At 41.1% G+C, this 24,197-nt stretch overlaps 1 protein-coding gene across 1 annotated transcript in view; it reads right to left on the bottom strand.

Moving 5' to 3' along the window:
• Positions 1 to 22,273, bottom strand: part of flrt1a (fibronectin leucine rich transmembrane protein 1a) — a 50,281-nt gene extending 28,008 nt beyond the window's left edge. The window contains exon 1 of the mRNA XM_063487732.1: positions 21,748 to 22,273. The gene's annotated coding sequence lies outside the window, so the exon portion shown is untranslated. The remainder of the gene's footprint in view (positions 1 to 21,747) is intronic.
• Positions 22,274 to 24,197: the final 1,924 nt, after the last annotated feature.

Below are 24,197 nucleotides of genomic sequence, written 5' to 3'. Positions count from 1 at the left end.
ACACCGGTGCAGTTGCTCCATCCCAGACCAATGTTCAGTTTGATCTTAGACAACCAACTCCTACAGCTGCTATTGCAGATTTGCCCGGTGTAAAATTTGCTGACTCAGGCCCGGTTGCTTGTACAAACACTCTTTGTCTCCCATCTGGACTGCTGCAGCTTCGATCTGGCTGAGCAATCTGAAAAGAACTGCACCATAGATGTCAAAGTAAAATCCAACATATACTTGGGCTTGTTTTTCATTACTGTAATAAAAATCGGTAATATACTGTTTGCAGGTTGCACCGTTTGGAAGTGTAGTCCTTGGTCTTCTTGTTTATTTTATATTGCTCACCTCTACTTATCTCAAAGAACTACTTTTGGATCATTCTCAAATAAGGAGCCAGAGGAATCAAACGGTGAACTTAAAATATGATTAAAAGGTATTAGTTTAACTTTGCTACTGATTCCATTGTAGTTTGTTCTATTTGATTTAATCCAAACAAATTATGCTAATGAAATTAAATAAAGCAATATTCCAACATTTTAGGAAACTATTATTTGCTTGGTTTCTAAATGGTACTGTAGCTCAAAACCTTTTATGACTTACTGCTACATGTGACCATCAACATATTGAATAGAAGCAACATGGAGAAAGATTCACGGTTCTTTCCAAAAGTAACAAAGTCGTTCTACCAGAACTTCTAAAGCTCACTGATTTCCATTGTTAAGCTAGCCAATAATTTATAATAATATAATATAAGACTTTTGAAGGACAGTTTTAAGTTTATGCACACAGGCTTCGTTAGCCTAGCAAGGTTAGCTATATTCTATTTCTGTGCTTTATGCTAAGTTAACTTTTTCCCAGCTTAATCAACATCATACATTTTCATATTCTCTTAGATTTTTATTAAAGGTTAACATGATTGGGTGGGGCCACACTAACTGACACATGGATGCGGACCAGAAAGTATCTGCTCAGCTAGGCTAGGCTAAGTCAAGTCACAGAACACGACACCTCGACTGTGTTTGTGGTTTTGGTGCAATTTTGAGCACTAAAAAAGGTTAAATATACTGAGACACCATGAAGGAAGCCTAAACTCTAGTTTTGATAAGCAAAGTTCTCGTGTTTTCTTGCACCAAGTCTTTAGGTGTAGCTTGTTAGCATTAGCTGATAATTGAGCTCTCCTCTCTCTAATCTAAGTATGACCATTTCTGGCTCCAAAAGCATAGCATGGTATGAGCCAGTGTGTTACAACTAAAGCTTCAAAACATGCTTTTGTAAACTAAAATGTAACATTACTAAAAAAAAAAACAAAACCACACAATAATTCACGTCGTACTCTGTAGCGGGCTGCTAGTCCAGCTCTGATGTGTGAAGCGTTAACATGCTGTGTTTCTCTAGACTTGTCTTATAAAAGATAAAAACCACACATCCTGCTCAAATATTCATTTAAAGCATAATTCAAAAAGAAATTAAAGCTTCATTTTTTTCTTTTTAAAACACAGATGTGAGATTATTACAACTGTCATTAAGAGAATGAAAGCAAATAACTATATTGAACAAATTATTAAACGTTGCAATCTCATTTCATGCTCTGGAAGCCGACGTCTAGTCTTATTATCACTAGATTTGCTTACAAATCAGTGCCTGTGTTGAAGTTAGGGTTTGTTTTTTATCTCTGTTGCTATAGTGCGTCCTTCCTGTCACGGGGATAAAAATAAAAGATTCAAATGAGCGTGTGTATTTGTTTGAAATTGCTTCTGCCTCGCAGTGGTTGGGTGGTGATAGACAGCAAAGGTGCAGAACCTGAAGCTGAAGTGATTTGACACACTCACACACATACACACTTCGCTCTCACACAGATACCCTGCGATGTGATCAGACTTTTAACGCGGCTGCACATAATGTGTATTCACTGACGGGGAAGGGGGTGGAGAGCAGCGTGGACCGGGATGACGAAGATGACAGATAATTGAGACAAAACATACTACAGCAAGATTACTTTATCATTATCTTGAAGTTGTTTTTCGCTCATTTGGATTTAGTGTGGCATTGTTTCACTTCTTCCCTACGAGGCTCTCAATGACAACTAAAAGAGCATTCTCTCTTTCCTCGTTAACTGAGGAGTGCATCAGTCCTAATAAGAAAGCTTTTACACGGTTAATTAAGAGACACTGTAATGCAGTATGTAATGCTCAATTTACTCTATCTCATTCTCCCCCTCGTCCTCTTTAATTTCATTCAGAATCAATCTGTCGGACTGTTTTTTTCTTTTTCTTCCCCCTTATTATGTGGACTTTTCTACATCAAGGCCTGCTACGACTCTCCAATTTGCATGTGTGGGTTCCATTTTGAGCCTTTCCAATAGCTTCCTCTTCCACTGCACTCTCTGATCGGCCATTTCTTTTAATTCTCAGCCTTGATGCTGCTAATTCAGGGCAGAAGAGTGGGGGTGGACAAGGACAAAAAGAAAAAAAAAGAGAAAAACGGATATAAGGAAATAAATGAGCTGGTTTGAAGGGAAATTAAGATGATAAAATGCTGGAAATAGGGGGCAGCATTCACCAAAACACAAACATTGGCAGGGAGCGAGCTGCGAGGACTTGCCAGTGAAACTAATGTAAACATGGAGGGAATATAGAGTGGAGAGGAAAAGAGAAGCTGTGAAAATAGAGTGGGGCAGTGTTGGAGTGAAAGCGGATGAGTAAATAGACCAATCACACTTTGAGGGCAAGGAGGGAAAAAGAAGAAGAACAGGTGTAGATTTAAGGGGAAGGAAACAAACGGAGCAGACAACTCGAGAGGAGTGAGTTGAGGGTGGCGTTTTAAAGGTCTGCGCGTTTGAACATTAATTAAAAGTTATCCACTGATGAACTGCCCTGTGATGAATTGTTTCCCTTCCCATAAAAACTGTGTATGCATCCCAGAGGGACGAAGGCAGGCCACTAAATCTGCCATCCATGTTTTTCATGCTCTCTGCTTTGACAGTAATGAGCCAGGCCGGTATGATTGGCTGTTCAGAGGCTGATTAAAAGTAGTTCCTCCTAATACATGGATTTACTTTGACATTTCCTATGCGGGAAATCTAATAGCTCCTTCAGCAGTGGTGAGTGTAATAATTATTTTCATTAGCGCATCATTGCGCAGTTGTTGATTCTTCTCAAATGACAATCTGAAAACAATGTGACAGTGTGAAATAGGCTGGGTGAGGAACCTGCAGAAAATTGGCACCTCAAGTCTGCAGATCCCCTTGGATTCAGAGAGCTTTAAAGAGGACCTGTTAAGCTCATTCCCTGCTGTTTTTATTCTTGGACTCTACTAGGGTAGCTTTGCATGATTTGCAGTTCAAATAATCCTTATTTATCCTATTCTGGGCATTGGTGCAGTCTCTCAATCTGAAACAAGTAGTTTTAGGTACTCTATCCCATTAAAGGCAGCTCTCTTCTGACTGGCTGCCCCTCACAAATAAAAAGGTTTAAACAGCTGGTGGGTGCATCAGGTATTTCTAGAGAAAAAGCTCTAAAAACACTGTCTGCTAAACATCAAACAGAAGTTAAGTACTGCCAGGTAAACATGCTGTAGTAATTGCTGCAAACTACCAACTCCCTCAAGAGTTGTTAGAGACTATAAATAGAGTTTAAAAAATAATGATGATTTTAAAAAAAGCAATAATGAACTTTCAGTTTTTGGATAAAAACATCACAGCAGATGAATGCTAATGTTGCTCATTAACTACTGGATCTGTAAATAAGCATTGTTTTGCAATGTTAATATCCACTAGCATCACATGTAAGCTTCATAAACCACACTGTACACTACTCTACAATTCAATTCAATTCATTTTTATTTATAAAGCGCAAATCACAACAACAGTCACCTCAAAGCGCTTTATATTGTAAGGTAGACCCTACAATAATACATACAGAGAAAAAACCCAACAATTATATGACCCCCTATGAGCAAGCACTTTGGCGACAGTGGGAAGGAAAAAATCCTTTTAACAGGAAGAAACCTCCGGCAGAACCAGGCTCAGGGAGGGGCGGAGCCATCTGCTGCGACCGGTTGGGGTGAGAGAAGGAAGAAAGGATGAAAGACATGCTGTGGAAGAGAGCCACGAGAGCTCTACAAGTACAAGAGCTGCAGGGCTTGAGATTTTTAAAGACAGCTAACAGATCTGATGTGAGCAATAAAGAAAAGTGTTGAGAAGCAGAGTTTTCCAGTGAGCTACTAATGAATCGAATTACTTTCCAATATGTAATATTTAAATAGTAACTTACAGAGAGGGACAAACCAGCAGCTAAACAGACTGAAGCAACATTTCAGGGATATTTACACAGTAAAGTGCTGCAGCAGTCAACAAGTTCAGATGCAGTAAATCATGTTCACGTATGAAAATTAGATTGAGAGGAAAACCAAAGCATAAGATATATGAGAGTTAATGTGGGTTGCTTTCAGAGTGTGAATCTTGTATAACCGCACGTGTCTGACTGGGTGATCATTGGCTTATGATAGAACAAGCAGGTGCAGTTAAAGTGTAGTTTGTAATTTTGCTCAGTTTCACTAATTGAATAAATTTTTGCTCTTCATAATATCTTTGCTGGAGGAGCCAAATCTCCTGAGAAGTTTTTTTTTTTTCCTTAACAAGCGTTGACTTCAAACAATATTTACTCTCATATTAGCTAAAGTAAGCTGTAATTGTAGTGTATTCAAATCATTATGTTTCCTTCCTGTAAAAAAAAAAGCCTTATCATGCAAACGTAATTTGTCTCACCAATCAGTGCTTCAAATCGACCTCCCCACAGAAATAGGCACAAAAAGAAATGCAAGGCGAGACAATCGGGAGCGTTTCAAACGTGCATGCAGCAGCCGCATTGAGGCTGTTATATGATGCAAAGTGGGAGACAAATTGCAGAGTTGCAGGCCGAAATGGTTCATGGAGTCGGCTGAGTCTGACATATTCTGCCCGCTGAGCTCCACTAATCACTGCAGCCTGTCACAGGCACGCCCCTCTTCTCCAGAGAGCAGACGATCACGCACCCGATCTCGGGGCAGCCACAGGCTGACCCCACATAACACACACATGCAGACACACCCAGGCAGCCCTCTTCACGCGCATGCAATTAGATGTCAAACAGATCACAAGTGAAATGTAGTTTCCACTCCTTTTCTGCCTGGTAACAGAACAAAAATTCTTTTCTCTGTCCCCTTGTGTGTTTCTGTGACTCGCACAAAGCATAAAACTGCATACTACAGCATAAAAAAATCTCCATATCTATCATTCCTAATTGTTTTTCTATTCCACCCCCCATCTCTCACATACACACAAACACAGGGGCCCATTTTTAAGCTGTATCAGTGTAATTGATGCAATGACTGGAAATAAACAGGCAATTTAAGTGCTGGACACCTCACTGCTCTCTCTCTTCCTCCTTCTCTCTTCACTGCTCTCTCTCTCACCACTGTGTTTCTTCTTTGTCCCTCCTCTCACACAGACACTCACACACACAGTCACACATACTACTTTGTGGAGTATCTCACGATCGAACAAGGTGGAATAGGGGACAAGGTCAACATGCTGGGGGACAAAAAAAAGAACGTGTGAGACAGAGAGGAAATTAGGCAGGATAAGAATAGAGAGGGACAAAGGGCATCCAGAAAACATAGACCAATCTTGCAGATGACTCACGTCTGGATCATTCTGGTTTTGTTGTTCTTGCTTTTTAACGACAAATTTACAACTCCACGAGAAAGCAAGAGATCGCAATATCGCTGTCCAAACTGCATTATTAACGTTTCTCTGTCATTGTAGCATTGACCAATATACCAGCTTATTCTCTCTGTTTGGAGGCCTGCAGCTCAGATGAGGTGCAGTTCACTGAAAGCTTTAACTCCCCCCAACTAAAAAAATGTTTGTTCTAAAAAGTCTTTTCTGTGTGCGTGACGGGTCGCCTTCACTCGACCACTCAGCCGAGCGGACAGTGTTCCAACCTCTCCTGCCTGCAGCGAGTTTGGACCCAAAAAAAGACAGAAATAGCTCAAGCTGATCTAATCTAACGGGCCACGTCAATCTGACCACGGTGCTGCACCGAACATCTTCAGCTCTAAAGATCCTTCATGTGTGCATTTCCATTAGTTACACCTAGATAAGTGAACTGATTATTAAAAGCTAGATGTCCAATTATGTGCCATTGTCATAGTCCGCCTGCATGTGTGCATGCATGTGTGTGTGTGCCTGCATTAATCTGATCCCGCTTGGTCCTCTTAGCATCAGTAGGGAACAGTCAAGCTGTATGAATATTAAAAGGTTGCTGCCAGTTGTGTATGCTACAGAGTTAATAATAAACGAGGTCTAATAATTTAATGGCTCTGCATGTTGACATATCCCATGGGCCGCCATACTGTCTGTTCATGAGGTAATAGGAAAAGAAAATCAAGCATAAAATGATACAGAAGGACTTGGCAATACTTGGTGAGAGGCAGAAGGCATAGTTTCCTCCTCTTTCTTGAGGCTTCCTCTGTTCTTAATGGGAAAAAAGCCTCTATTGTATCCTCACATGGTCCCAGATACCCAGATTGTTAGGAGCCAAAAAAAACCAAAACTGTTTTGTAAAATTCGAAATACCCATTTGTTATATTGGACATTTTTATAATTGTTTGCTTAACCGTCACAGTCATCTAGGCATCGGTTGATCAGAAGCATCTTAGAAATGTTTTCCTCGGTCAGTGAGTCACAGGAAGATATTATTCACACAGCTGGTCCTGGCAGTGTAATAATAATGAATACCAGGCAGGAAAATCAAAGTGTGGGATCATTTTGAGAGACAAACAGGCAAACACTCAATTAGCATTTGTCAGCCTCAAACATGGCTTATTATTTGAAACATGTAAGGAGCCTCCTGTTAGCATGACTGCTCATTCTAGCGTTAGATAGGCAATCATCTCGCCGGCTCACAAGACTAAATCATCTTTAACTTCATTTATTGTGTTTTGTTTCTTTACTGCACCCCAAATAGGCATATAAGAAGGTGGATGGAGTGTGGAAACCTGTATAAAAAGGACCGTTTTTTACATAATTATTCACGACATTATTTATTCACTCCTGACACAGAAACAGTGTTACTGTCAGAACTGGTATTTTCCCCCTAATTTACAATCAAGGCTGCTTTTGCTGTTGTCATTAGCAGCTGTCTTGCTACATGTGTGCACTTTCATATTTATTTTTTAAATAACGTCTTATATTATATTTAGCGATTACAAATTTTTATTGAGTTTAACAATGTCTCTTCTCACATTCTCTCTCAGTCAAAGACTCAAAGTCTCCCGCGGGCACAGCACCAAAGAATAAATTTTTTAAGATTAAATGAATATGATAAACTTGCAATAGCTGACTAACTAACTGACTGAACTTACATCTACTAGTTACCTGGGACAATCTTTGACTGAGGGGAGACCAAAACTCTGATGGCATAATCTGCACTGTATTGAAACTCAATGAATTCAGATTTGAATGACATCAGCAGCTGCTGTGGCAGTGACTGAAGCCACAAAATTTCATATTTCTCCATATGGCTTGTGGGAGGTCAACCAGGTTTTTATCTCTGTCAGTAAACCTGCTGGCATCCATGGCTATCATTAAATTTCGGGAAAAACTCTATTTTTGAACTCTGTCCATTTTGACCTTTGACCACAGCACTGCTGCTGCCATATTTTTAGGACTGATGACATTTGCTGTCCTGTTGGGGAAAATATAGCTGTCATCTCTCAAACCACACGCCCTTGACTTGGGCCCATAGAGCAACTCAACCTTGACTTGTATCTGGACATTACACTGACCACATTTTACAGAACTAACTGCACACGTCCTCATCAAGACATCTCACTTGAGCAATAAGCACATTTAAAGTTTTTAAATTACTGAACTGCTAATCATGCTCGTTTACAGTAATAGTTATAAAACATTCACTTTGCTTTTGCTTAAAGCAAATAAATTTAATGTGAACAATTCAAATATGACTGTACTGTTAAACTATAAATTACAGCAGGCTGAAATTTAAGCCATCAGTCTAAGAACAGGTACAGTATACCAAATAGAAAACACACCCATCTAATTCATGCTTAATGTTTTAAACTGATGTTCTGCATAACCTGAACTCTCCAAACAATTCTGCAACTCTGACTGTTAATAGAAGTAATTGAAAATCAGACTGTAGTTCAAGGAATTCACTATGTTGATGTCCATTTTCTATCAAGTGGTATGTATTAACCTGTTTTTTTGGTATGAAAATCACAGTTTGCTCGTTGTTCTCAGGTTATGGTGATATGTGAATACAGAAAAGGTGATGATTTCTCTTGTCATTGGTCAGCTGTGTTGCACAGGCTAATGAGACTTAAAAACAGTCACATACAGGACAAATGAATCCTGTTTAGGTTCAGGAGGATTATGACTACATAATCCTCAAAAGCATTAAAGAGAATAAACACTTCAACAGTATTACTGATGTTAGCATAATGGTTATTATGGCACACCTTTCTAATGTAGGATCCACTCCCTCCATTATCATGAAAATTAAAATCCTGATTGATCTAATAGGTTACAAGGTATTTCAAGGTATCACATCATTTGGAAGTTCTTTATGTTTTTGTGCAGGTTGGTCTTACGCATTGAGAATCTTATGTTAGCTTTTCTAAATGATCTAAATTGAATGCTGTTCAGTACATGAGGAGGAGGAATTGGAGAAACTGGAAGTAATGAGCATGAAGGCTACACAGAGAAAATGGAAAAGCGCCTGTAAAGCCGTGAGAATAGTTCGGGTGAAGGCCCATTAGGTAATCATTGTGTGTAAGTTTGATTAAACTCGGACCAATCCTTTTACAATTCAAAAGAATTGTAAAAGGACGGACAAACAGTGGATGCCTTTGCTGTGGCATGAGCCCATGTGTCCTTCAACCTGATGAGCTAAAAACTGCACTCAGGCCTCTTTCTCTTCACTTCAGGCACAAACACGCTGTAAACCCAACATAATATATTATCACCTGATAGCTGATATGGCAAAAACATGCAAGTTGCAGTTCAACTCAATTATTTATCTAGGATCCTATTTAAAGCCCAATATGTACCCTCCTTCTACCTCCTTTTTGGTCTCCACTAACTCTTGAGGAGAAAAAAAGACTTATATGCTGCTCATGAACACATTACTGTATAAGATTAGTCTACATTTGTATGTTACTCACTATATATAGTATAAATATCGTTGCAGTTTTCAAATACTGTCAGATACTCTCATCGTATAATTTATGTTACTTGCATTGCATAAGTATTTAAAATGTCAGCAGAGGGCCAGATAGGGGGGTGGAAAAAGATTAAATGTTCATTTTCACACACGGTCGCACAACGTTTACCCAAATTCTGTTTGTGTTGCGTGCGATAATACAAAAACTGGCAGAGCGGTCCACAACATTTGAGCAGTAAAGATAAGCACACCACGTGAAAGGACGAGAACGTGGCGGTAAAGTGCAAACCGTTTATTGTCACAACTCAAGCAAAAGTGAGCAAAAAGAGCCCCCTAACAATTTTTTTTCACATACATGTATTTATGTTTCCCTGAGGAGGAATTGTAATAACTTTGATTAAAAGTTCAGCTTTGTTAGCTCCAAGTGCACAAATACATCTTCCCAGAGCTGCTGTTAGTTCTACTGTGTGGAAAGTCCTGGAAGTAGACGTTACTCTCTCTCGCCCTTACACCCTAACGTTCTCCCTTGAAAGACTTCACGTCTTGATGCCAACATTATCACTGCAACCTCCTGACAAACAAACCCCCACTCATATAACAAAGCGCACTCACACAAACTGTACATACACACATGCATGTGTGCTCACTGCAGTGCCTCTACCTCATTGACCACAGTATAATACTTCATTAGGTATATAGCTGATTTTACCCTTCTAAGTGAGATTAGCTTTCTTTGTCTTCTTTTGGCCTCTGAGAAAGCTCCCTGCCATAAACCTTCTCTGCAATCACAAAACCAATAACCTAAATGTCAAGAAATTTTATGTTTTCCTGGTATTTTTTAATCTCCAATCCAATTCCTTTATTCTCAGAAAGTGTGTGTACTGGAAGAAATCCATGGCCACATGACCAACTGTGACGCTGTAAAAATACATGCATAGGACTTCTGTTTTATTAGTTTAAAAAAACCCAGAGAAACCAGATAGTTTCATAAAAAAGATATGATCAAATTTTCCACAAAGATCATAAATCACAAAATGTTATGTTTTTGTATATTTAACAACTCTCCTCTTTAATATTAAACTCCTACAGTATAATAATCAAACTGCTTAAGGCAGTTCCATAAAGGGCAGTCATTTGTCTTTGTGCACAGTGCACAAGTTAAAAAATTCAGCAGGCAGGCCGGGGCCACGGAACTCCATTTTAAACCTTCTGAGAAATTTTCAGCGCAATTGATCATCGCACTTCATTTCACAAAGCACAAAGCCTGAAGCAGAGGGAGAGGACTGTTCAGTGGCAGGAGGAGGGAAGGAAATCAGAAACAGTAAACCTGTCCATCTGGGCACCGTCTGTGTGGGCTGGCGGTTATTGCACTCTGACAGTGCGTCCACACCGCGAGCGGCTGATGTGTCGCTGTAATCTGACCTAGTGTGGGCGGTGCAACAGGCTCTGATTGCTTCTGTGTTCTGCATTTGTGCGCAAAGTATAGAACAGACGAAGGCTGCATGTGATTGGCATAGGCTGGCTGCATGCAAGAGCTAAATGAGAGGCATTAATCTGCAACAGGAAACTGGGGAGAAAAACAAAGCTATTGGCATAAATTTGCACTTGCAAAAGTGGTAGTTTATCATGTAAAAAATGTACGTAATACAGCCCGGTGATGTAATGCATGTGTCATTTGTCATGTTAAAGAGCTGAAATTTTGAAACTCTGACTTTTATAATACAACAGTCCCAGTAATTACATGCAATGTGATGTATTAAACCGCTAAATGCACTGCGCCAACTCGTGCTACTGTTGTACAATCAAGTTACAGCACCATTACAGAGGCTTATTATTCTATATTTAAATATAATTTTATCCAAGTAATCCTCCTCCTCTTTTAATTATCTTCCTGCCCTAATTTTGTGTGTTTAACACAAAGCCCCTGAAAATCTGGCTTAATTTCTCCATACACTAAAACTGAATACTAAAAATGGCAACGAGCACTTTAACTGACAGTTGAAGATATTTTAGAGTTATATTTAAAATTTATAGGAACTCAAGAATGCAGATGATTCATCTGAACCTTGAGCGTCACTTTAGAGTTGCATGAGCGACTCAAATCTCAAACGTGTCCACGTTGCGGTGCACAGAATCAGTTATAATTTTGCACATCAATGAATCAAAAATGGTGAAGAAGAAAAAAACAAATACAAACAACTATCAATATATAAATATAAATTTTTTGATAACGATTTTTACAGGTAAAAACTCAGGAACAATTTGAGAACTTTAATAGTTCTATTTCACAGACTGTAATCAAAAGGTTGCCTTTATTTTGAAACTCCACAGCAGAGATACAGCGGCGAGGTGTGGGCAAAAGTTGGGTTCTGTGAGCATTTATGCCTGAAAGTTTAGAAAGCTGAGAGGAAACAGCTTTTCATCCATAAAATTCACAGAGGTGAAAGTTCAAACCCACAGCAGCACCCAGCTAGACGGGCATTTTCATGTTATCTGGTTTTCCTTTGGACTTATTGCATTCACGTCTCCCTGCTGTTAAAGGGCAGCGGCCTACTTGTGAGCCAGTTCACCGAGCTTTCTGTGATGGTTTGTGAATTATTCATATAAACACGATTGACCGGGGGGAGATTGAATTACGAGACTGATTGATCAGTGGGCTTGTAAAAAGGAATCCCAATGACCACTGAAACCCAAGTGTGACTTAAATGATTTGAGTGTGGAGCAGCATTAGCAGGCCAACATGCTACACCAGTATAGCCTCTCTGCTTTTAGTGCGTGCCACAACTGACCAAAAATACTACATATAATTTAAGTGAAGAGAATAAAGATCAAGGCTGGAACTCGCAAACATGTATTGTTTTCTGTTAGATGAGATTAATTAGTCTTGTTTTGGCTGCCCATTGATCTAAAACCCAAAGTTTTTAGTTTTAGTTATTTACAAAATGGGAAGAAAATGTTCTTGTTTGTATTTTTTTATCAGATCTACGCTCTTTCTCCATTATCAAAATTGATGCTGATTAATTACCAAGATGTCTCCACCATAAAGAGCAGCAGTCTCTCTCTGTTCTGCTCCACCATTCGCCACCAACCTCTCTTTTATATGTCATAAAGCAGCCTCTTTTCCATCAGCTTTTCACTGCGCTGCAAAGCCACATAATGCCATGTAGTGTAAAGGCTTCCTGTCTGTTCGGATAATTATACAAATGTCCCAACTGTTATTGGAGCAATCAGTGTTATGATGCTGGATGTTGAACTCGTGCTAATGGCACCAATAGAACGTTCGCGCAGAAATCAGATGTATACTGAAACGTCTGTGAAGTGTCTCTTGCCTCCAGCGGATTATTGTTGCTGTTGTTTCGGGCTCAGAATTGGATTCTCCCTCTATCTGTCTGTCTCGCCCATCAAAGCAAAACAACAAATCTCTGTATCACTGATTTTTCATTACCGCCTGTCTTGCTTTATCCCTCAAGGTTCAGCGTTTTGTTTTGTCTTTTTTTTTGTCTTTTTTGTGCATTTTGTGTATTCCCACATAGTATAAAGTGCTGGAAAAGCCCTCCTTCTGTACTAGAATAATCCCAGATTACAGATTGATATTCGCCGTGGGCCTGCGATGTGTGTGTGTGAATGTGCGCGTGTGTGTTTCCCTTTCTCTTGTATGCTTTGATTTTCTTGTACTCTCTATGTAGGCAATCGTTTTTTCCTGTAATTCCCTGTTTGCAATCACTGACCTGTGCACCTCCATAAACTGCTGTAAAATTCATCAATCAGGCCTCCATGCAACACTAATCTTGGATTTTCAGAACCTCTGTTCGCTCTTCATCACCCAGAGAACCTGACCCAAATGTCAATTCCCATTTAGGGCGAAGGAATGAAAAGAAAGCAGCCTGCCGTTAGGGAATTCTGTGAAAATTATTAAAGAATAATCCTCCTTTTTCATGGCTGCTCCTCGTGTTTTTCAACACCACTTATAACTCAGCATGTCACATATGGCATGCTGAGTGATAAGATATAAGACTTGGCTAAGCTGAAGCTGTGCTGTTTGAAGTGTGAAGCTCTGTAAATGTGCAGGAGTCACAGCATTAGAGGTCAATTACTCTTTAATTTGAGTCAAATTCTAAGCGAGTAGTCTTCCTCCATCACGAATGAATGTGTTTCCAAAAAAAATCTAAATTTTAAAATCAATACACGTGCAACTGTTTTTTTTTATCATTTCTTGTCCACATGCTGCGCTTTCAAAGCTCGATTTTATGGCAGCTGCCTTCGCGGCCTCTGCTTCAAGACTGTCCCAACGGATTCATTTATAAGCCTTCTGCGGACGTACATGTTTTAATGACCACAAAGATCCGTGGGCAGCCGAGGAGTGTAATGCGCGCCGCACACGCTGTTTGAGCTATCCGAAAAGAAATAAAAGAGCAGCAAAAGGAGGATCCACAGCATGCATGAGTCAGTCACGTTCAAATGTGTATTTTCTCAAGTCACTTGGCAAATATCTGCACTTGGTTTGGCATGCCCACTGTACCCTACTGGCTGCCAGCTGTCACTCAGGAAGACGGAAAGATGGAGGATAGAGAAGGAGAAGGAGTGCGGGGAGAGATAAAGGGGGTGGCGATGATGTGAGGACACGAGCCCCGAGGCTCTCTTTCTTTCTTGTTTCTCATTTGTCTCTCTGATGATAACAAAAAAAAAACACAGCAGCTCAAAAGAAGAGGGGTCGACATCACAGAGAAAAGGAGAAAACGACACTGAAGGAAAAAGGAGCGAGAAGGCGAGCGTGATGTGGAAGGGAAATATGACTAACCATTTTTCATGTTGATGACAAAGTTGCTAAATATGCAGGCCGCAACACAGTGATTCCTAATACATTAGTCCAAATGAGTGCACCCTAGGGTTTCCCATGACATTAACCATATACAGCAACGTGGTATTTTATGCATACTTTGAATTGCTTTGTTTGCAGAGGACTACACATTTACCCATCGCCTGTTGCAGTATTCATTACAGTGCTCCTCCGACTAATTAGCACAGACTGGGGAAAAATAAAGCTCCACTGTAGAAAGAGAAGCTCCTTGGGAGGGGAAAAAAAGGCTCATTTTAGCCAGAACAAAAACAGTCATCCCTTTGGGTTCGGATTCACTTTTCCTCCTCTAATTAAGCAGGCCAGCAATGACAAACAGGTTCCAAAATATGATGGAAATACAAATTCATCAATGCGAGTGAAAAATGGGATGCAAAAGGTCTCATCTTGATGGCCTCATCTTCATGTGCACAGGAAGTAAATGGTGGGAGGGGGGGGGGGGGGGTGTGTGCAATGGGTTGTTCCCTCAAACTACAACGACTAGTAAACAGCAGGAAAATGAAGCATCTGTTTTTTGTGTGTGTGTATGTGCGTTTTTTGTTTTTAGCAAAAGCTCGTTTTCCACTTGCGCGTGATGAATGAAGATTGTTGTGAAGCCTTAAAGGAGCACCGCTGCACTAAAAACATACTGTATAAAATCTGATGTCATGATTGCTCTCTCTGACTTGGAGGCCATCAATCAACAGCCACAGAGTAAATTACTGTAAGGAAAAAAAAAGGTCAGCAGCATGTCTGCCGTTATTTTGGAAAACACTGTATCTCAGCACACTGGATTTGATGTGAAGTTGTTCCATATATTCTTTGCTCAGCTGCGGCAGATTTACAGATTAGTAGAGTTCTTTAAACCTTTCATGTTACACGAGTGGACAAGACACATGCGGCTTCACCCGCCAATCACGTTTCATCTCATGGGAAACGTTTAATATTTAATCATTTTTGCTCATGCTATAGTTCACGTCTGAGCAGCCCTTTGAAGCTTGGGTGGCTCTGCCATTTTTTTGTAATATCTGTGTATATTTTGTCAGGAGATGTGGGATCAAGCTTGATTACTGACAAACAAAACTAAGCCCGCGAGCTTAGGCTTTTCATAAGATACTTGTTTCTTTGATTTAAAGCACACAAGAAGGTTTAAAAGATACATTCAGAGACTAGCGCTGGATTCAGCAGTATCAATACTTTGGGGACTCAGAAAGCCTACTTCATGTCTCATTTAGCACCACAGCGTATTTGAGAAAAACACCATTAAGGGCTGCTGTTTTTGCATTTTAGACTCGAAAGGTCTCAGCCTTTTTAAATCGACTTTGAAAATCACTCACTCAGATAATAATTATCAGTATGCGAGCTTCACCTTAGACCTCAGATCCTAACAGTTATTGCCTGAGATACACAATAAAAAATCTAGGATAGCATGAACATGTACAAAACTGCACCATCGTCCTAACATAAGCAGTGTTTTCCTGTGCAGCAGTGGCACTCTGTGTTGTATAACAGCAGTTATGAGCTACATATTGTTTATAAGATATCAGTATCAGTGTGTCTTTCTTCTATTTCACTAGCGTTTCTTCCAGGCAGAAGTTTGGATTTTTTTCATTACTTCTTCCAGACGTTATCTACACTAGATCTCCTTCATCATGTGTACCCTGAGCCTGTTACTAAAATGAAGAATGAATGAAAATTGAAAGAATTTGCTTTTTCACTCTCTCAACATGGCAATACAATGTATGAAGGAGGAAATAATATTGCCTGTGGATGAGCAACGCAGGCTCTTTTGAGACCGACAAATTGTGATTTTATTCCAGCTCAGTACGCTCACACGAGCAGCTTCGAGCCATTGATGTCTGTTCCCACAACTATTGTTATTCGACATTCAATTCAGGAGACTCTAGAATATCACTTATTCTGAAAGCAAGGCCAGCTATTGGGCGGTGACAGCGCGGTGATGACCCCACATCCTCGCACAGCTTTCATCTGCGCCGAGCTTTCATCTGTCCGTGAACTGGTCGCTCTGCATGCGTGGCCAAAGTAGCACTGTTCTGAACGTCACCGTGTTAAACCTGCTTCCTGTTTTTTCAAAGACCGAAACATGAAGAGGCTTTTTTCCCCTGTGAAAATGGTAGATGTACCAACTACTGAAATGGACAAAATTAATGCAGGAAGCTTTGTTTCTGTAGCCTCCAACCACAGTAAATGGTTATATCACCAACACAGCTGATGCAATCAGAAAAAGATATGCAGTGCACACACAGTAAGACTAGACTGAGACATAGCAGGAGAGGAAGAACAGTTCCTGTCTGGTCTTTTCTAATGATATCATTAAATTGCCAATTTCTCATTTTTGCACCTAGAATCCATTTTAGAAGACGAGCTGAAGCCTTTTCCACATTTAGCAAAAGGACTGGTTGTTAAGAGTAACAGCAGTGCTGGATTACGCCACCCCCCAAGTCCCCCACCCAATCTGCACCACCCGTCATGTTCCAAGTGTCTTCATTAGTTTGTTTTGCAAATGTGTATTGAGATTGAGCCTCCCCAACTCCTCAACGTCACCATCACTCTCCACGAAAAGCTGACCACTTCAAACGGGGGGGGGGGGGGGGGGGACTATTAGTGACGGTTTAAGACAAAAAGAAGAAAACAAGCACTTTGGTTGCGTTCCTGACAGCTCCGTCCCCATTTAGAAGTTCAGCACAGCAATCTTCCTCTCATTGTTTAGCTGGGAGAATCCATTTTGCCCTAATTCAGTGTGCCTAAATAAACGTTGGGCTTTTCTCACTTCAGTCAGACAACTCACGTTTAAATGAAGGATTGATTAGATCAGCAGAATAAAGGCTCCCAGCTCACTGCTCCCTGCAAATATGTGATACACGTGGAAAACGGGAGGTTATGAGTAAATATCCCTCAGAGCCTGCAGGTGGATGTTGGGGTGGCGAAGGGGTTGAAACAGGAGTTGGAGGTGCAGGGCATGCAGCAGCGGCAATGACACGTCAGATGGAGAGATGGCAAACTCTGCAGCTTAAAATCTGATGCGATGAGAGCGAGGCATGTTAACCTGGCTGAACTGGCTCGCAGGCTTCACTCCTTTTTTGACAGGTGAGATTTCTGGTTCCCCTCGTGTGAGGATAGACCACCATGAATTATGTCATGAATGTAATCATTTGTGGTTGTTCCATTTTGATTCTTGGAGCCAAAATATTTTTAAAAATGTCACATTTGAATGTTTTTTCACAGCACCTGAAAAGAATTATTTTGTCTCAGCTGGCATTTCAATTACATGCCAGTTTGCAGAAAGAGTCAATATAGAGAGCTGGTGTCGTCAGCTGCTGTGCATAATTGTGCGAGGCTTGATGTTGTACAAAAATCTCTTTTCTGTTTTTTTTTCCAGAAGTAAAGACTGCAAGCTGTTAATAAAGCATTTATAATTTTCTGCTGGCTAATACAGAGTCATTAGAATATCGTATAGCTAGCTGTTTTGCAATCAACATTACAACAATCGACGGCAATTAGTGAACAATCTGAAATGTTTTTCTGTCCTTTTATATTTTATTTGCCTTGGAAGGATTTCGGTTTGCAGTGCATGTGCTGATATCGCCGTTCGCGCTCTGCCAAATAAATAGCACTCATAAAACTCAGGCGTCTGCTGCACAGGATGGCAGGAAGTTTACAATAAATGTCTGGGTAAATCCACAAAAGACGGTGTTGCCAACTCTTCTCCAATGAAATACGCTAATGGCTGCTCAAAAAGTCACACAAAGACGGTGAGGTAACGCCTTCATTTACATGAAAATTATGATAATGGGTGTTTATCATTTCAGTGAAAGAATTTAAGACATGAATGCAACATAGATGAATGTTTAAAACTGTAACATGGGGATGTCACAAATTGGAGGCAGAAAGAGGCACATCCTGTCAGAAGCTGTCCTTCTCTTGTCTCTCAGCCAGCTGACTAACACTAATCCAATGAACCTCAGTTTTGTCAGCAGTAGTTCAACGTGCTGTTTACCCTGCAAATGTACAACTAATTAATTTGTGGTCATGGCCAAAGATAGAGGATGTCCAGCTCAGCGCAGGCCTGTGGCAAGGGTACTGACACTGAAGGCCACGCTGGTTCCAGAAAGCTCTGCCTACACCTCCTTTTCTTCCCTTCCTCCCCTCTGTGTTCCCTGAAGAAGAGAGGGACTGTGTTTGTGCTCGTGCTGCTGCAAATGGCATGTGGTTCACCAACGGCTTTCATTAGAGCAGGGGGGGGGGGGGGGCAAAAATGCATTTTAACTATGACGGATCCCTAAACCACCATGTCCTTATGGATATTTTAGCTCTTTACAAAGGAGCTGAAAAACTAGTTTTTTAACAATGCGCTGATTACTGAAAGAGAGCATGCATGAAAGCACAAAGGATGCCACAATGCCTGTAACACTACAGATGACAAACACTCCCCGCTTTGTCGTGTTAAGGCCTCGCAAGAAACTGAAGTGTGCTCAGTTTCATCAAAAATAATAACGATTAGTACTCGAGCATGTCCCTAATCAGCGTTCTTTTACCACTATGACACTGAAAATAACACAGTGAGATTCTCGGAATGACTTACCTTGCAATTAGCAGCACGAGTCAATAGCGAGTATAGGTGCTTTCCGTCAAAATCAATTTGAACTTATTTTGATGAGCTGTTTTAATCCTGGTTTTCAGTCCACCTCCAGTGTGTTCTGACAGGTTTCCACCTACTGCCCAATACACTGCAAACCATCAATTTTTCAGCTCTAATGGCAACAATGGGTAGCGGGAAGGCTGTCATTCCTATAATGACTGTGCTGTCATGAATATAATGGCTGTGCTGTTATGTTTTATGGACGGGAAGTTCACGCATTCCCACTGTGAGCAGGAAGCACTGTAGCTGAGACCAGCTAGCTAGGATGTGCTGGAATTGCATCTCTCCTGTGTGATTTTGTTGCTTTGCAGCGAGACTGAGTTGTCTCTGACGGTAAAAACGAAATACAAATATAAGAAGAAGAAGCAAGGTCTCAGTTAAAGCTGCGATGCTGCAGACGTGTAGCCAGCTGCCGTTTACCTGAAGTCTTCTATGTACTATTTTCTTGCCTTTTTTGCACGATTTTGGGGTCAAACAAATCCTGTAAGGAACCAGGACAAAATGATTGTGTGCTCAGTCACACTTCAATAGCATCAATAAGCCATATGTCAGCGGGTAATGTTACCTTCCATTTACAGCCAATTGAAATGAGCCCTAATGATTTGGGACCGGCTTATCACTGGCAGCAGCAGCACGACTTTGTGATCTGCCACAGGTTGCCAAGTAAGGCACTCTTACAGCAAGCTGATCATTACGGAAAGTAAGCCCCGAGGCCAAATGGAATAATGAATGGCCTCCCATACATTATTACATATCTCACCAAAGACATTAATCATCCTACAATGTATTCTGTTTTTACATATCTTTTTTCCTTTAATGCAGTGAAGTAATTAACGCAGCAGCTCCAACAAATGTCTGTATACACAGTTTTCACAGTGTTACAACAGGCGACAGTGGGCCACTCTTTGGACCCTCCTGGCTATAAAAGGTATTGTGCCTTCCAAATAAACTTTTGTATCCTTGCGCTCCACTCTGGGTTTTGTAGTAGCAGAGGATCACTTCGCCAAATAACACACTGGAAACATCACACAAAGACTCTCATGCTACAAAGCAGTCGTACTACAATATATTGTGCCTCCTCCACCGTCCACAAAAGAATGAATTAGAAAGCAGCACTATTCAATAACCATGTTAATGACCGGGCATCTAATAGCACGGGAAAAGGCCGCATTGTGCCCGAGCTCGTCATGCAATTGCAAATCTCAATTGCTTGCCTCTATTGATGTATGATGAGGAAATGCAAATCAATTCAGCAACGCTGTGCAGCATCAGCATCACAGCTACGGAGCAACCACCGTGGATTCTTAAGGCTTTAAAAAATTACCAAAAAAAAAAAAAGGTGTGGAGAAGTCACAAGAGTGAGCGATGTAATCAGTGAGGCCATTCAACATGCCTGCCATCATCACTGCCAGTCGCAGGCTTCGGTGCCAGCAAGTCAGAGGGTAACCTATCCAGGAATACCTCTTCCAACTTTCACGAGATGAATTCCTTCGGAGATGCCATCTGTTTGTCTATCGCTCGAGTGCCATGTGCACAGGTTAGATTAAGTTATTGCAGCAGGCATGTCTCAGGCCTGTGCAGTTCCTATTTCGTGTGTGTCCTTTTTTTTCTATTTGTGCTCATCAAGTGCCCCTCTGTGGACTTTTGTCAAAGGTTGCTTGTAAAGTTCACTAGACTATTCAATAAGCTGCAGGAGAAATTTGGTCAAAGTAAGATGGGGTTGCTCAACCTCATCAAATCCTTCCATGGAGAGAGACTAATACTTGAAAATGGTTTTCCTCAGAGTTGCTAAAGAGACAGTTTGGCGCAACGCAATCTGAGAATCCAACAGACAGATAGCCAGTGTTTTTTGCAGGAGCCAGTGGATATCCGGCTCTCCATTTCCATTTACAAATACAGAAACATTTTTAAAATATGAAGCTGGCATAGCAAATGTTTATCTGATACATTTAGGGGAGGGGAATGCCGCCCCTCTTTTGAGAGAGTCCGAAACTGAGTCAGTCAGTAGCACTGTTCCTCAAACACGTGAGCCTCAGAGCCCAAAGACTTGTCACAGGTTCTGCATATTCATGTGTAAAAATCTATTGACGACTGGAACCTGTGCAAATACAGGACATTTATATTCTGATGGTGTAGAAAGACCCTGCAAAATTAGAATCTCTCCCATTTTGTCCACTTTTTTGTACATCAAAGCAGTAAGTTGAAAAAAGCTATTAATGCACAAGCAACTGTTTCTCTTCTTGTTGGCTTCAGTTTGTTACATCTTGTGCTGATTCCATCTCTTTCCCCCAACTTAATGACATTTTAATCGGCATACATGGCGGGAGGGTGGCTGCTGCGTCTTATCACACAAGTCAGTCGAAATTTAGCAAATGGGTGGGGCTTTTACTACTCACCTGACCAACTTTACAGTCTTGATTCATCCAAGGAGCTGGGTTGAGGAGTATACAGGATTTCAGTAAACTGACTGTTTTGCAGCAAGACCCAGTTGCACATTTAAAAAGCACACATAGTTCCTCCACATCCACATTACACATGTAAATATGAAAAAACCTCAGCTGTATACATACGCCTTTGCTGCTTCACTAAGCTGGTTTTTCTTTGCATGTAGATGTGCGCCAATCACCACCTAATCCCCGTAGATTTTATGGTGTGCCTTCCCTTTTGTTTGAATATATATATCCAAGCGGGGCCTCCGAATCGAAAACCACTGCTTAGATATATATGTGTGTATAACTGCCAGCTATCCACTGAAACCTGCATCCTCAATCAAGTGGTTTGGCATTTGCAAAGAGCCGATTGTATTGTTTCCCAGACAGACCTAATTGCTTCTTGAACCGTGGCACAAACACAAAACCAATATATGCATAGTAAAAAAAATAATAAATAAATAAAAAAATAAAAAATAAATGTGTGAGTGTGTGTCAGGTACTTGTTGGGCTATAACGCGCAATAAAACAGATGATTTCTTTTTCTCTTTTCCAGATCGGACGATGACAAGCATATTGGCAGTCCGCGCACATCAATCAAGGCTCACCTACCGGATGATGCTGCTTTCGGATGCCACGCTTTTCTCTCGACTGTTTGATGCAAAGTCCCCGAGATTTGGCCGCCTCTGTCCCTGCACGGGTCCTCCGGTGTCCTCCAGAACCAGGTGTGACCACAATCTCGCCTTGTTGTATTCCCATATGTTGTCGCCAGCGTAATTATGAACGCTCCAGTTGATCAGTGACTGGATACCCAGTGTGATCATGTGCTGCCAGCTCCTCTCTCTCTCTCTCTCCCTCTGTCTACTCTCTGTAACTGCTCCCTCCGCCCGATTATCTCCCCGCTGCGGCACTGGCTACATGGAAATACGGAGAAATAAAACGTGCCTGACTCGCCGGCGAACTTGTGCGCCTTATTATGGTAATTAGTCACCGGGCTTGTCCGTGCCCGCTCACCCGTGCATCTTTCCAAAATTCCCTGGCTCTCAGCTGTATCTGCTATTTGCACTCAATAAATTGCCCCCGAGACGCTGTTTTATTTTTTTATTTTTTTTTCCTGAAAGAGGGAGAAAAAAAAGAAATCCACTCCAATGTGCCGACTGAGACTGAAGAAGAGGAGCAGAGGAGAGAAAGACTGAGGCGTAAAAGGATGGATAGGATTAAAGGAGAAGGAGGAGCAAGCTGAAACACATTTGTGAACGCTTTTCCTCTATTTGCCATTAGAATGAGACTGAATCATACCGTGCATATTTCACAAATCTATCTATCTATCTTGCAGCTCTGAGTCATTCTCCCTTTCTCTCTTTAACTAATGGAGGTCCCTTTTTTGTCTTTCCTTGTTCACTATGATTAGATGATCATACTGTAATTAGAGCTCCACTCTGATCTGGGAAGCATGTTTGCCAGTTAATGATTCTGTCCAACCAGGCACTGTTAGTCCAACCCTTGACAAAGAACATTTTTAAAGTGGCCCTCAAATCTGTTCCAGTCCCCAGAGTGATGTGGACCACAGCTCTCTGTGGGAGGAACTGAGTTGCATGAGCACTGTGTAGTGTGGAGCTCGCTGGCAAGGCTGAAATCAGAGCAGCTGCTTGCATCTTAGTTCTCTATCTAAAACCAATACAGCTACAGAGCTGTCCACGAATCAGCTGGCGTGTTTAGGTTTGGCATGCCCTCATCTTCCCTTTCATTATACATACATAAAGTATGCTGTTTCCACAGCTTTAATATTGTTTCACGCCCCTAATTTATATTCTGTGGGAGGCAGATTTTTATACGTAAAAGGCGAACCTGTATGCAAAAATCAGTGGCTCTCATAAGAGCAGAGCAGCAGTCTGTTGCATTACTATAATGATTCAGCAGGACCTTGAGAAATGAAAAATTCAGCTCTTCATAGTTTTCAATGCCATCACACACTCCTGTGCTCACAGCGCATCAAATTTATGTCAGTGCTTCTCGGGGAAACAATTACTGTAACATCCGAGTGGCAAATAAAGCCTGACAGAAAGGCAAGGAGGGCCGCAACCTAAACAAAAACCTGTTTGAGTCGCGTCGTTCCTCAGCTCCGTGCCATTCCTCATCTCTTCACTTGATGCATATCTGCTGTGTTTGGAAATGCGCCGCTTAATAATCCTAATCTGAATGATGCCCACGGTGGAGTCACAGAGCTCCAACCGAAGCTGCCACGCTTTCATAAAAATGCTGTGACATGTGCTTTGAGTAAGAAAGCTTGTTTGTAGCTGTCAGAGTTGTTTATCAAAGGCGCATGCCCCTGGCAAACAGTGTCAGTGCTGAGCTGAATGCGCTCGCTGCCCTTAGACATGTGTCACAAGAAACATTACCCCATCATCAACTGAGCTATCTGAGATTATGTGCATGTAAGTCATCGATGGGTGCAGTCACTGCTGTGGCTGCTCTGGCAGGTCCAGAAAGTAGCTCTGCACTTGATTTCTTTTTTTCTTTTTTTTTACACACCTACTGTACAGTCAATTGGTAAGACGAGTAAAGCTTTATGGACTATGTTCTTCAATTATGTGGCTGTCTGTGCTGCACGCTGAGGCGCTCATAGCTCTACCACAACAGTGATGTTTCACTGTAATGTCAGCTGTCTTGTTTTAGTGATGTTGGTGTGCCGTAGTTAGCACTTTTTAAATGTGTTTTGGCTGCCAGGCTACATTTAATTATGTGCATTAAATATGCTTAGTTATCATAATACAGCTCCATAGTTTCTTATGTGTTTAGGCTGATAGTGTTGCTGTCCTTGAAGACAGTGTTTATTTGCTTCTCATCATTGCTAGCTTTTCAGTTTCAGTTTTTCTAATGAACTGCTGAATGGCTAAATGTGACTTTCTATTAAAATGGCTACATTGTAATCATATTGCAGATTTAGTGTGAGCTCGGGTGTTATGTAATGCTCTTTTGGTGAATCTTAAAAAGAACCTGATATTGCTCATTTAAAGCTCCGTGTTTTTGTTCTGGGGCTCTGCAGGATTCACAGTTCAAAA

Source organism: Pelmatolapia mariae, linkage group LG10_11 (genome assembly GCF_036321145.2).
Source record: "Pelmatolapia mariae isolate MD_Pm_ZW linkage group LG10_11, Pm_UMD_F_2, whole genome shotgun sequence".
In the NCBI taxonomy this organism is placed as follows: domain Eukaryota; kingdom Metazoa; phylum Chordata; class Actinopteri; order Cichliformes; family Cichlidae; genus Pelmatolapia; species Pelmatolapia mariae.
Note: the sequence above shows the minus strand (reverse complement) of the source record. Positions and strands in the feature narration are given on the sequence as shown.